The 15,830-nt window shown below is 36.6% G+C and overlaps 2 long non-coding RNA genes across 2 annotated transcripts in view; both read left to right on the top strand.

Moving 5' to 3' along the window:
• LOC116696769 (uncharacterized) overlaps window positions 1-8,974 on the top strand; it is a 15,388-nt gene extending 6,414 nt beyond the window's left edge. Inside the window, exon 3 of the long non-coding RNA XR_004333825.1 lies at window positions 8,964-8,974. This is a non-coding gene — a long non-coding RNA (uncharacterized LOC116696769). The remainder of the gene's footprint in view (window positions 1-8,963) is intronic.
• The window catches only part of LOC116696768 (uncharacterized), a 59,099-nt gene that overhangs the window by 28,070 nt on the left and 15,199 nt on the right, over window positions 1-15,830 (top strand). The gene's annotated exons all lie outside the window — the stretch shown is intronic.

Raw genomic sequence — 15,830 nt, 5'->3', positions numbered from 1 at the left:
TGAGCAACAAACTCACACTGTCAATAAACACAAAACACTGTTTCCTGCTAGGATTAACTATCCCGTTATCCTGCCACAGAATACGGCACAGCTGTGAGCAACAAACTCACACTGTCAATACACACTGTAAAGTACACTCTCCTTTACAGACAAACACTCAGAGGCTGTACCTGCTAGAATAAACGTGTCTCTTTATTCCCCACAGAATACGGCAAAGCAAACAGCATGCATCAGACATGCACTCCATACGTGATGCAGAGTAAACTCTACTCCAAAGCTCTTACCTTGACACAGGACTGGAGAGCCGTCAGTCCGGACAGAGCAGCATCAACGTGGCTGGACGTCCCGTACGTGACTCCCAGCTGACTCTGTCGGACCGAGGGTTTCTCCGTCTTTTTATTCTCTTAACAAACAAGGGATCGTGTGTGAGCGGAGGGGCCAATCCTTGCTCTCAGCCGATGCCCTGCTGAGTCCGGCGCACCTGCCTCGAAACCATGTTTCAAAAACAGGAGCGCCGTCTCTCAAAACATGAGCTCGATGGAAAGCCGTTCTCAAAACATGCGCAATCAAAACAAGTTATATAATTGATAAATGAAACACAAAACAATAATACAATTGATAAATGAATCACAAAACAATAATAATGGTTATACAACAGTGAATCAACAAGTTATACAAGTGACCCACTTAGCTGTTGTCAAGGATCAATCAAAATCAAATCAAAATGCAAAATAAACTTTTCCTCCACAGTAAGTAACTTCAATAATTTAAAACAAATACCACTTTTGTAACACTTTATAATAACCATTGCTAATAAATGGTAAATTGATTGTTAATTAAGCTTAAATTAATAGTTATTTTACAAAAGAGTACTTGTTGTATGTTTACAAATTATAAGTTATGCTTTAATTTATGTTATAACAGTTTATTGTTTACATTCAAAACAGTTTCTATATTACAGTATATTAACATTTTTTTTAATGATTAAGAAAGCATTATTTGGATGTCTATTGTAAAGTTGCATCTGATGAAAATAATACCTTGTTAAGGGTTTACAAAGACTTTGTAAAGTCTCTATAAACATTATTTAAATATCTACTATCAGTGTTACAATAATCAAATAATCATCTCTTTTATAGATCGCCAAAAATTAATTAATGGGGCCAAATTAATTAACTTAAATTAAAACATTTATTATTATGTGGATTAGTTGCAACTTTATAATTATTAAAATAATGTTTGTAGACGGTTTACAAAACAATTATTAACCACTGAGAAGGTATTACCAACTGTCTGAAAGTATAAACTTAATATTGTATATGACACTAAACTAATGATGTATGTATGTATGAATGTAATGTATAATTATAACTAATAATGAGTAAGCATTATGAAATCATAATCATTTAATTGTCTTTTAAGAGTAAAATACCTATTAACTAAAGATGACTATCAAGTTACCATTTATTAGTGATGGTTATTTTAAAGTGTTACCGTCAATTATATTGAGTATAGTATATTAATGTATGTAAACTTGCCCCCCTAGGAACGGTGGTTATATAACATTATGAAACAAGCCACAACTGCACACGCGCATAGCTGCGCTCTGATTTGTAAAAATTAGCACTTCACCCCTGAAGCTTGGCTACTCTTCACCCTCTGGTACCTGTGTGTGCCAGGTTAGGCCAAACTTGAACAACATTTGTAATACAATTTTTAATACATAACTATAAAAATTGATATTGCTCCTTTTGTTATTATATTACTATGAGGATCTAAATAAGTGCATTTTGGGAAAAAAATATTATTTTTCAAAAATCACCAGATCATTATTTGGTTTTTAATTGGTGTCGAAGGTGGCAATTATTTATCCTATTGTCATTTTTGTCATGTATAACATTACAGGATTTTAAATCCCCAGTATGCAATAAAGAGCCATTACAGATCTCGGATCAGCTATAGGTCTGTTGATGATTTAGCCTCTGGGTGCAACATCTAATATTTTTGGATTTCCTGTGTCTCCAGCAGATATCCGGTCCAATACTTCCCTTGTGTGCCTGGTCTAGAATAGCTTATGGGTTTCGAGATTCCATTTGAACCAAAGCTCAGTGTGATTGGTCAATACTACTCGCACTACAAACAGACTACAAACAGAAACCAGAAGCTTCCAGTAGCAACATATTTTCCCTTTGTTCCAGATTCTGCATTCTGATGTTGGTACGTATCTGTTTAAAGAGATAACAGATAGTGTGTCACGGAACTTGCATGGTAATATAGACCCAGGAACAACTTCCAAGGAATAAAAATAAGTTGTGAAATTGTGAAAGCAAATTGTAACTTTCCGTTTCTCCACCGTGTGCTCAGCTAAGAACAATCAACACTTCTAGGAAATATATAAAAATGAACTATGTTCAACGCTTGCACAGTTCCACATTCAATCCCTTGGAGTTTTCTAGTCCATTTGTGTGACCTGTCAGGAAAAGAAAAAAGGAAAAAGAACGTGTGAAAACAACTCTGAGCGGTGTGAATATAATATGAATTAATGAGGGCATATCATATGAGAGAACCAGTCTGGAATGACTGTGGGTGAATTCACATCATTTTTGTAATTAAAGCAACTTACTTTGACATTTGCCATATGTTTGTGAGATTCCTATTAATGATAACCGACACTAAGGCTGGCCTCTCTGATTGTGTTTATGATCAATTGATCGTCATGGTTTTTTTCTGCACTGATAATCTTATTCTGGTATTGACTGGGAAACCAGTGACAGCAAAGGACATTTAAAACACCCATCATACCATTATATTAATTATCTTTGATGCTTATCCTGTGATAGTTACAGTAGATGTTAAGCATAGTAAGGCATGATATTATTTCACCTTCTCTCTCATTGCCATCCATTTAACTGCATAATCTCTCCTGTAGTAAAAAAGGAGTCATTTTTAAAGATGCTGCTAATGCTGGCCCCTGAAGTTCCCCTACCACTCGCTCATTGGGATAGCACACATTTACTGTGACACCATTTCAATGGCTGATTTCCCTTGCTGGCCAATTAAGGAGCAGTACATAGAAAGTTAGTTGTAGTCACGCTCCTGTTTTCTTTCCTGTAGTGGAATGAAATTATCACTCACAAGCCCATGAAACAAAACGGCCGCACAAAACAGTCCATTTCTGTAACATTATGAATCTACCAACAATAAAATAGTAGTGCATACTACAACATTTCAGAGACAAATGCTCTGACATACGCAGGTTACATAGACAGATTGATTCATAATGAAGGTGGATTTCCATAGTTCCAGAACTGGAACCAAATGCATGGACTCTGTGTGCTAGTAAGGGTGACTTTTGCAAAGGCTCACAAGGAGGTCTGATGGTTAATAGTCCAAACTGTAAATGCCAATTATCGATCTTTATGCGTATGGGTATTTATCATGCATTGTAAACCCCAGGGTAATTAAATGCAAGTGCTATGCTTATGATAGCTATCATCAGTTTCTTTGCCAGAGCGGTCAATCATTCTATAAGAGGCCTTGCAGGAACTCTGTATGCTACAAGGCCAGTGGCAATACACTGCCTAGGGCTAGCAGAACTAATTAGAAGTTTGCCCAGTGGAATTCTATCCCCACCATGTCCAATCCACCCAGCCCATTTCTGCTTTTCGTCCCAATTTTCATCTTAATTTCAACATTCTGTATGTCTCTGTTTCTCTTAATTTCCCCACCTCCCTCTCCAGGGCCATCCATCACATTTGCTTGATATGTAGACTAAAATGTGATACCACCTTACAATTCACCAGGGAGCAATACAAGTAAAGTTAGAAAAATCATGATATTCTTACACAGCTTGCTGGACATGAAAACAAAAATCAATCTTTTTTTTGTCACTTTAAAAAGTACCCATTGGCAATAGACATAGCTTTTAGGATATTTTCCCCTCACCATTCAGAAAGAAAACAACTTTATATGTAATTTTTTTACAATTATTTCATAATCAATTAATCAGTTGATTTTCTTTTTTTGCTTGATAAAGGGATCAATCAGTCTATATTTAAATGTCAGAAAAATAGTTAAATTTAAGTTAAATTCCTTTAAAAACACTTTAAAAAAGTGTTTGACCTCTTTTTGACCTGCAGGGAATTCATTTTATGTTAAACGACAAATCAAATGATTAATCATTTCAGCTCAATTTTTTTTTGTTCATACCCCATCTCTTTTACAATATTAGATAAACTAAACCAAGGGAAGCTTTTAGAATTATAATAAAATGCAAATCCCGAGACCTAAGTCAATACAATTCGAAACATTATCAAATTAAGGGGTTGGAGATATGTTAATGTATTACCTTAGTCTACACTGCAGTATAACCTTTAGTCACATTTTCTATGAGGAGGATATTATTAATTAGAAAGTTATTACATATATATTCTGATACAGTCCATTATTTTGCACATTCAACATAAGATGAAACGTTATCAATAGTATTAGCACTATTATGTCAGTTATATACGGCAAAGCCGCTATAATATCTAAAGTTAGTATATTCACCTAAGTGCCAATTAAAATTCTATAATCCCACGGCATATATCACACAGTGCAGTCCCTCAAGGATTTCGCGATGTTGCGATCACGCCAATTCACGTAAATTCTACCAATCACCGTGACTTTGGTGCAACTCGCAATTTTTACCAATCACTGCAACCTTTTCGCAAATTTGCCCAATAACCTGAGTTTCCCGCGATTTAGACCAGTCCCACATGCCAGACTGTGACTCATATCAGTATTTGACTCTGAGAGCCAATGACCCAGCAGGAGTGAGAACAGGTTGACGTCCCACGTACATGGCCAAATTAATTTCCTTGTCTAATGAGATGTGTGTGACTCGAACATCTCACATTTACCAACAAAACGGCCGTGCAAAACATTCAGACCATCCTGCCAACCTGTATACATTTTAACATCAATGTACTGTAACGCTTTTTTTACTCTGATGTCGCTGAAGAGGCTGCTGTTTCAATCCTGGAGGCTCTCAGCAACGGGCGGAGCCGCTGAGTTCCTCCCGCGACTGACACGCACACAGATGCACACACACGGTGGAAGTTATTGTAAGTGCAGTAAGTTAAAGCCCAATATGTACGTTTATCAAACCGTATGAATGTGTGTCCAAGTCCAGGATTAGAAATAATAATAATAATAATAATACATTTTATTTAACAGCGCCTTTCTAACACTCAAGGACGCTTTACAGAGAATAAAAGACAGATATGAACTAACAATGTAAAGAATGTAAAAAAACAAGGTACTGACGGACATTTTCAGATTTTATTCATTCAATAAATTATTTTTTGTCTTAAATGCACCAGCCATCTTCATATTATACCAACATTTGCAGCATTGTGAGCCTTTTTGGTTACTAGGAAAACTCAGCCCAGAGTTTTCTTCTTCCCAAAACAAGTTTCCTTGTTATTTTTAAAGAACTATACAAAGAAAAGAAATCACTATTTTTTTTGTAGCGTTCTCTGTCTCACGTAACTTCATTGCAACAAACATACAAAAACATAGCAACTTTTATTACAATTTTTTACAGATGCTCCCACAACATCAGGTATTTTGGGCTGCAACAATTTAAAAAAAGTCAGCAAAATCCTGGAGGGACTGATAGATGTTTTGTTATATAATAGTTCTTACTTTTTCCATACATAATTTTAATGCTCAATTTAAATATATTTTCTTATATTTTAAACAATTCTCTGAAATTCTGAGGTAACTTCTGTTACACTTTTCTCATTTAAATGACTCTACCATACAATACTTAATTTCCTCCCTTTCTGTTTCACACACTGTCAGAAATAGACACATAAACAGCCATACTCCTGTACATGCATATTTGGATCAATGTTTGTTCCACCCCCATGCTAGTGCCCAGCCATCCTTCAACAGTACATGATGAATTACTACCTCAGCTACAGAGAAAAAATGAAAACATTAAACAGAGCGCTGGTAGTATAACAATTATACCCATGGGCTCATTAAAGCAAAACTTTTTTTCATCTATGAATCACTATATTCCACACCTCAAAAGTTCTATCATGTTATTGTTTTACCACTGCTTTATTACCTGGATACTTATGCTCCAAAGTCTCCCTTGCTCATACAATACTTTACTTTGATTTGACAGTCATGCTGATAAAAACAGACTGACAAATGTAAAAGCAGACACATAAAGACACATCGACTAAAATCAGACAGAACACTGAAAGTGAGAAGAAAAAGGGAACGATGAGAAAAGCTCAATTTAGACTGTGTGACATGAGTTGTTTCTGTCAGTGTCAGGACTACAGGCATCCTCAGGGGCTTGGGGATTGTTCCTATACGCCGCCAAATATGGATAATTGGTTATTTTGAGTAATTTTATGAACAAAGCTCAGCTGCTGCAGCTCAACCTCAAGTAAACAACACACCTTGGGAATAGCCTCTGTTCAGCCATCTCGTGTCTCTAGATTCCTGACTGGATGCAAGTTTATATCTTCCAGATTTAAAGAATAGGTCAGATGGAGCTATTTTAAATCACTCTGATCTACACATACACCAGTAGAAATGTAGATTAGTAGTATAACAAGTGCATTTAATAACATTTAATTGATTTGGGAAGCATTTATTTTGTATTAGAGTGGTAAAACCACATCAATTCATTCATCAGTAACCCTTCATATTAGGAAGTCATACTCTAGACATCATTGCAAGTAAATGTGGAAAAAAAAGTCCAAAAAGTAAGAAAAGTAGGTGCATGAAAATGTTTGTATTCACTATATTCAAAGTAATGCACCAGTACAGTGTGCTATTTTTGAAAGTTATTGCAGTGTGTTGAGAAACTCTTGTTTCAAAAATGTCAACCTTCCAAAAGTTTAGAAGAAAAAAAGCCCTAATGTTTGACATTTTAAACCTTATTTATTTTTTGCTTTTTTGTCTGCCCAGTTTATTCTCTGGGGTTTTAAAGGCGCTTTTATTGACTAAAGGCTTAAAATGAACCTAGTTTCACAGAACCACAAAAATATTCGAGTTAAAACATAAACATCTTGTATTAATAAGCCCTTGGTTAAAACACCACATAATACCCATATACTGTGTAACAATTAACAGTGCATGGCTAAATGTCACTGTGATTTAGGAGCAACTTATTATTATAAATGAATTATTAAATAATTAAGCTGAAAGATAATGCAGACTTAAAGGTGGAGGCCAGGATACAGCAATTAGCCATACGAACAGATTCCCTCTGGTTTCTCCGTACTGTACCCCCCCCCCCCTTTCATGAGAAAGAGGATTCCAAATGAACATCTGTGAGCACAGCTGTGTTTCATTTTTTTGTATTATATTATCCACAGTGGATCCGGGTCTAAAGGGTTGCATTGTTCTCTGGTGTTGGCCTTGGCAACGCTTCCTTCCTGTGAAGCCATTATGTTAAGTAATAACTACCTAAGTATGGCTGTAGTCTTAGCACTGATCTCTTTATTACCTTTATGATTAATATCTTGAGGATTAACTGGGTAGTCACAAATACACAAAATGTGATACAAAAACGGCTTAACCATCAAAAGACATGCTTTTGGAAAAGGAGGCACCTTATTGACGAATTTGAAGTTGCATGCCTCATGATGCTGTACTAGATTGGTGTAATGCATTACATTAAACACTACACTACACTACATGAATCAATAACACTGCAGCTTGGTGTACCATTTCAAATATCCCAGTAGTTTAATGTTGGCAATGTCAGGTTTTTAGTTTGAAATGCCTTAAATGGAAGTTAAAGGGAATTTCAGTGTTTGACCTGAGTCATTTATTTTCAAAATACAAATGGGAAATTTTAACATTTCAATTTAATACCTCATTCTTTCAGATAGGAGGTCAAATATTGCAGCTTCGATTTATTCATTTCAATTATCCTTGCTCTAGTAAAATTAAAACAAATGGCATATTGATACACACTAGCTTTGGGTTTATTGCAGTATAAAATGTATCCTATTGTTGCATGGAATTCAAAATAATGTGTAATGTCATTAATGGGAGATAACTTGACACATTGCAATACAATCACACAGCAGAGATGGTACATTTGCTGCTGTTCATTTAAAAGAAAAATGTGTGGAAACAGTGGAAACACAGTGAGCAGAGCAGCCAGGTTTTCTTTAACTGATAAAACTCATGCTGGAACTCATAAGTGTACTGGGCTTGGAGCAACACCAAATGGAGCTATCCAGGAGAATCCTACCAATTGCCTGAACCCCTCATGTTTCTGTGGAGGAGTAGAAGTTCAATACCGAGGCCCTCCTGACTCGTTAAAGTCCTCACCTTATTATGCTAGCTGAGGCCAGCCACCCTGTGGAGGAACATGTCCTCCACTTTTAAGCAACAATCTGTTCATTTCGGTCTCAAACCAAAAAAAGTTCAGAGAGAGACTGACCAGTTAATCAGGAGCATTGTTCTGTGGCTTGATGGCCTGAGCCAACTACATCATAGAGTTGAATTTGTATCTGGAAGCCAAACGTCAGTTGTGATCGTAGGTGGAGTACCAACTTTGAACTGCTAGTTATTCCCTGTTGCCGAGCCTGAAAATCTAATGTCTAGCATTTCTTCCATTGTGAAATGGCAAACAAGCATTGTCAGAAAGCATGCAGGAGTTAGCAGAGAGCACAACAAATTAATTGTCTACGCTCTTAGCAGCACTTGAGGAAGAAGGTCAAACACAATGCAAAAAGAGGATGCACTGCTCCATAACAAAAAAATGTAAACTACCATATTTTGGAACTAAGACAATAAAGAATTAAGTGCATTACATTTTCACATAGTGGATGCAATAGAAAAACACAATATCCGTGCCAAATCCACAAAATACATTTAACATGATGTATTGCTGCTGATGTCCACAACTGGCAATATATTATATGATAACAAAGGAGACATTTGTTTTTAAGAGTCTTACATAATACTGTCATTGTGTAAATTAGATCACGCTAGCTATGCACTCAGACTGTTACTCAGTCCAGAGAGCGGCCAATTAAAGACAGAATATCTCAGATTAAGTCTGATCGGTAATGATCACATGTTCATCTGAGAAACTTGATACTATTATATGGATTATTGATTCACTCAGTCTGTACCCCATCATTACAGGCAGACGTTTGTGCCTTCTTCTTACATTAGTGCTAACTAATTAGTCCTATGAGTATAGTATAACATCATATACTGTAAATTGTGGTATGATACTGAAGATCCATTTAAATTGACTTGATTTGACAAGATAAGTTAAGTATATACAACATTAAAACTCCATATCAAATATGATACAAAAAATACATTAATGTAAAACTAGCAAATTTAAGTGTCTCAGTCTCTCTGACATAACCACAACAGAAATTGACCATCAGAAGCTTCACAAAGGCAGGATTTATAATAGGACTATACAATAGTATTTTCTTGTAACAAGACCCATATTATTGGGTCACCCCTGGTATGTTGTTAATTACTAATTGTTCCATTAATTTCTGTGTTAAGTGTATTTTTATTCAGTACAGCAGTGCAATTTGAAATTTGGACTTGGTTACTGTCATGTGGCTTTGGCATAGGGAGGTGATGTCCTGACTTGTGCAGTGAAACCAGTAAGCTGTCACGTCTACCCCTTACACCTACCCTATTTCTACGGTCCATTTTCATTAACCAAAATGTGTGATTGAATATTCTTGCAGGGTTATATATCAATCATTCAATAACTTTTCCATTTAGACATGTCTCTCCCATATCTGCTTTATTCAGTGAATGAAGTATACCTTCCAAGTTAGGATGAATATATTCATATGAACATAACAAGAATGTGATTGTATCGACTGCCTGCCTGCAAGCTAGTGAAGAGTAATTGCACAGTGTACAATTACCTACAGTCCCTTCCGTTTGTCATTGGCCAATATCAGTGTCAATATACTACACGCACAGCAAGCAGTGATATCTCTACACAGTGTCATCTAGTTGAAAAGCAACAATGAGGATAAGTGTTTTGACAGTTGCTTATTTTCTCATATTCACTTTTTTTCACTACTCCATGAGAGGTAATATTTTTTTAATCATTATAATGACAGTGTCACTATGGATTTGGTTTAATGTTGGTAAAATTCCCGGAGTCATTAAGCTCCCAGGCTAAGAAATGTATGATTTAATTCTACTAAATTAAACTACTAAATGTCGTCATTCTGCCTTGGAAAAGCAAGAAAAAAAATAATGTATCTGGAAAACGACTGTTTTAGTTTTTGGAAAGTTATTCATGTAAGTTTTTGTTTTCAAGTATGGTTTTATTTATGACTTTCTTTTTAAAGCTAAGCTTAAATACATTTTGTAAAAAATTAAAAAGGTTTGGTTTCAATGAGCAGTCGACAGCTGGTGCACACCAACAACTCCTTTAATCAGCATTGCCCTTTGACCAAAGATATTTTCCTTTAGTTCTGGCTCTTTTATAAGTAATAAACTAAATTATATTTTAACTCAGTTTAGGTTGTGGCAGCTCAATGTTAAAAGAAACAATGCTTTCACTATATAGGAGCTTCAAAATGGAGCAGTAGCTATTCTGTAAAGTATTGTGCCTCTCTTGCCTTCTTTTATATCAAAGCTTTCATTAGCTCCAGGTGGGCATTATCTACTGGATATACCCTGATACACATCTAGTATTCAGTCTGCGGTAACATTTAACAGAGAAGGTATTTCTTGTATAGAGTGTATACCAAGGTGTAAATGGATAAAAGCAGACAAATGCACTGAAAAGAGAACTTCAGGATAGAATGTTGCCTGATATCAGAATTAATTGTCAACTCGTTACACTCCGTTTCCATGTTTAGTCCCACATTGCTTCCACTCTCATTGATTCCGTGTGGGAGGGGGATTCGATTTCCCTTAACTAATCACTAGAGACCAACCTATCAGTGTCAACATACTGGTTTTGCTTGGGGTATTAAGATTGGAGTGGAGCACAGTAAAAACAAACTTTTTTGCAATATTGTGACAGCCTGACAACAGCATGACAACGGCATGCTGCCCATGGTGTTAATTGGCTAGCCGTTAGTCCCACTGCAACGTCATTGGATCCCTGATTGGATTGCTCATTGGATCCATTTTTATCTATCCATCTATCTATTCATCCATCTCTCCAGCCATCCATCCATCTTTTTTAACCGAGAAACCACTGTTTCATGTCATACTGCCAGACGACTCAGTCTACTCAGTGGGGCAGATTCAAAGGTCTCGAACCAGGCAAGATAGAATGTACAGAAGTGTGCAATCCACTGGCAGATTGCTAGACATCTCATTAGTAACAATTACTGATGAAAATTATGCACAAGCACTCAGCACAAAAACACTTTCAACTTACACACACTTACACTAACACACACAAACACTATTCATACACCACGAAGAGGAGGAACACATATTCCTGCTTTGTGCAATAAGAAGGTTAACCCTGTTACTAATTGTGACACTAATTCATTATTTTTCAATTGTAGCCTGGCCTCTGCTCTGCTGTGCCCAAACTCCAATCAGATTGTAAATGAGGCAGACAAAATGGGCTGAATATGGTAATGGAGAAGCTCTTTAGAACTGTGAGTTCCACCACCTGCACATCAGGAACCCACTTTTACATTGTTAGGTACAACAAACAACTGAGATACATTTTGAGATGCTGAAACTGGTATATCCATGCATTTGCGTCTTCCCGACTTGATTACTGCAATGTCCCTTTTTTCTAGTCTTCCAAATTGTGCCACTAGAGGCCTTCAACTTGCTTTGAACACTGCAGCCAGAATTTTGACAAAAACTAGAAAATACAATCACATAACATCCATTCTGGCCTCTGGCTCCCAGTGCAAGCTGGAGCTGAGGTTCTTCTTTTAACATATAAGGCCCTGCATGGACTCGCACCACGTTATTTATCTGAGCTTATTACACCATATACACTGGCACACTCTCTCTGCTCCCTTGATGCTGGTCCCCTGGTCATTCCCATAGTAAACAAAAGATCAGTTTGTTATAGAGCATTCTCCTACCGTGGAATGGCCCCGCACTACATGTTAAAGAAGCTCACTCAGTTGATATTTTTAAATCTAGATTGAAAACCCACCTTTACTCATTATACTATAGCCAACCATAACACATCATCCTTTCTGTGTCCTTCACAAACAAACCTATTCATTTATTGTCTTATGTTGCTGGTTTTGTAATGTTTAATATTACTGCTTCAGTGCTGTTCAATTCTTTTGTTACTTGTTAATTGTCTTCCTTTAATTGTAAAGTGCACTGAGACCATGTCTAATGGTGATTTTAGACTTTAAAGGTCCAGTGTGTAATGTGTTTAGTTGTTCATTATCAAAGTCTGTGTAGCCTGTTCATAAACTAGTCCTTTTTCATGAATATTTACCACCACCATCAATTTCAAGTATTCCTATTGGCTTGGCATTTTACATGACCATTTGCATAAACTGGGGTTGACGCTCCATATTTATGCGCCATCTTGAAATACGTTTGCCGGTAAGGGACATACAGGACACACTGCTCCGCCTTTTGCGTTTTTGCTATCACATAATAATCTCAAAGGTGCTGCTAATGCTGCCAATGGGTCTCATCGCTTCCCGGCCCCGGCAAGTTGGAAGAAGGATAGATGGAGGACCACACATATTCAAAATCCAAATTTCTTCTTTGCCCAGAAAAAGCAAAAAGGATATTTAAAAGAGCAAAAGACTGGCTTTTTGAAGCGTAAAGGCTACTGTAGCTGTAGTACATACTTTGCACTGCTTGGCGCGAGAGAGTTGATTGTGATATATGGAGAAATTTCTACACATTGAACCTTTAAATACATTTGATTGATTGATTTGACTTGTACATCACTAATTCTTGAAACTTTGACAAAAACATGTCCCACAAAGAAAAGTGCTAATTCTGTTGGAAATTAAAAAATATTTTCATGAATAAAAAGAATCAAGGTTATAATCAGGGGTTCCTTTGCACATATTTAAGGTTTTTCAGACTGTATGTCACCACTGTCAGACAGAAAACCTGACGGTGGTGACGTCTAACGGTGGTGACAAAAACCTACTCTTCACATGATTTGCATTCTCAAGATTGTTATTTTTTGGACTCAATAGTTAAGTAAAGTTGTTAAGCAAGAAGCCATTGACTTGTGTGGTATAAACTTTGGAATTGTAGGTTGTTATGAGGCCACTGTCACCAGATTAGTAACACCTCCCTTAGTTCTAAAGTCACCACTGTCAGAGGGAGATTTGTTTTAAACAAATATGCTTACAATATGTTTCTTCAGTGCTGTTGAGTTATTAAAGTAATAGTCTCATGATAATATTCAAAATACAGATATTTAGGTCTTGTCTGTTTGTGTGCTTGAGCATAGCTGCAGGAATGACTAATAACTGAAGAAGAGACTAGGACATTACCAGACATGTGTCACACTATGTAATTTGTGTCCTCACCTTTTTGCCTCTTCCATTTCCAGTTAGGATATATACAGCTAGCACCCAAGAGGACTGTGGCCTTAAAAGAGACTAAAGGAAAACAGTGAAATATCCTAGAAACCACCCTCCCCATTTCCTCTATTGTCCTGCGTCAAGGGAAGCATCTTTTATGGAAGTCCTCTCGGCCATACTTTGACAGCTAATTAAGAGGATGATGAGTGCTACATCGCTCTGATGTGACGGTGAAAAATTAAAGATGAAAGAGGAGATTATGTTTCTATTAATATGATTTTAGTTTGCCTTTTCCACACCTCTGTCTTATGGCACACACTCACTGAAATGGAGAAAAAGGACATCACTAAGATTTGTCGTAGTTAAATTAACATATGCATACAGTTCATCTGTATCGCCAACATACTCTAATGAGACACAAAGTGTTCAGTGTTATTCTATACATAAAGGCAAGGGTGACATTGAAATATAAAGACAATACTAGTCACACATCATTTCTGTATTAGTGGAATGTGAAAACAGTGATAAAAGAGAATCGTCTGAAAAGCAAATTAAATTATAAATGAAATACCGCCTGTTTATTTTAATGCGAGTTGCATGCTCCGCTGAGAAAAAATGTTTTGCTGTGTTTTTATATAGAAATTGCTTGTTTACACAGCATGTTGATATATTGATATTCAAAACATATCTGTGAAATACTATGTAACTTTGGACATTTTTATTTCACAATTACATAGCATTTAGAGCTGCTGTTCTGTATTGTCCTTCTGTTCTGCTTCTATTATACATTTATTGTTTTTCTCTGGTATTGTTCTTTCATAACATTAAGAGCAATACTTTGCATAGGTTCGTATAATTCATATCGTGACGATTGTCAACAGAGAGAGGGGAAATAAAATATTTGAGTTCAACATGCTCCTTTTTTAAAATATCATTGTTGTACCTCTCATTTGACTAACAGTCACACAAATATTGGGTTTATCGATGTCCAGAACCTCTCAGACTGAAGGAAATTATGAAATTCAATCAAACCTCAAATGAATTGAGGTTGATTGATGACTTAGTGGTGGTTTGGCCATTGCAATTTCAAGTGAAATCAGATATACTCTCCAAACATTCTCTGGGTAAGGCCACAGGAAAAGATATAAGACATCACAAATAGTAATTTGCACACTTGATGAACTGCAGAGGTAGTTTGGGACATCCATGGAGATGCAGAAAGCAATATTAAGAACACATTGGATTGAATACAAAAAGGATTCGTCTCTGATGATGAATCCTACTGACTCCTGTTTTCCTGATATACCGTGTTTTTATCTACCGTCACCAGCAGGTCAAAGTGTAGTAAAATATCTCAGTATCTACAAGATGGATTGGGGCAGACATTCATGGTTCCCAGACAATCTATCCTTTGATCCTCTGAATTTAGCACCTTCTCTGGCACCATTTCTTTCTGATTTTGAGTAAAATTCAACTGTTGGTTTGTCACAAAATTCAGAGAGATTTAGCCATACATGTTAAAGCCTTAAGCCAGGTTCAGACAGACGCCCAATTTAACCAATTGGGCTTGTCAGAAAGGACACACTTGCGACCTGCAGAGATAGTTTCTGACATCAGAATGGTAAGTGTAGTTAGCATCTTTTATTTGTTGATGCAATTTGTTAGCTTGTTACTTGCAGTGGCAGACACAGCTACGATGACAGTGTGCTTTCGCTCTCTGTACTGAAAAGTCTGCTCTGTGCTGAAGGTTTTGGGTTTCTTTTCTGGCTTTTGCTAATTGTTTGTTGACAGTGATTGGCAAATTTTCAAATCTGTGACATACCAATAAGGCAGCCCGATTATTTTATTAATCAATATTCATGATGTTCTTTTCGGGATTAAGCTGCTAGCTAAAAGTCCTCTAGCCGCTAGGCTCATTTATATAGTGAGTGTAAACACTGAAACACTGCAGCGCTAGGCCGTCCATCTCAGCCAAGATCCAAGACATGTCTGGCTTAGTCGAATTGTATCCGAGCAGCCTAATGTGTGCAGAGGTCTGTGTTGTTATGCTGTAGCACCCTGGTTTTGTTTTCAGGCGATTTAACAGGGAACGGCCGTGTGTTATGCCCTGCTGTCTTGAAGCTGGCTGAGTCCACCCTGAGTCATGCTGTTAGTTTAGGAAATGCTTCATTTGATAGGCGGCAGAGTTTTTTCATGAGCCCCGTTTTTCATGAGCTGAACTCATAGATCTACAAATTGTTTTATATTGTTTTAAGGTTGTTTACAAATCTGTCTATCTGTCCTCCACATCCTGCATCTTCACCTCCAAGATCG

The sequence above is a fragment of the Etheostoma spectabile genome, chromosome 10, assembly GCF_008692095.1.
Source record: "Etheostoma spectabile isolate EspeVRDwgs_2016 chromosome 10, UIUC_Espe_1.0, whole genome shotgun sequence".
Taxonomy (NCBI): Eukaryota; Metazoa; Chordata; class Actinopteri; order Perciformes; family Percidae; genus Etheostoma; species Etheostoma spectabile.
Note: the sequence above shows the minus strand (reverse complement) of the source record. Positions and strands in the feature narration are given on the sequence as shown.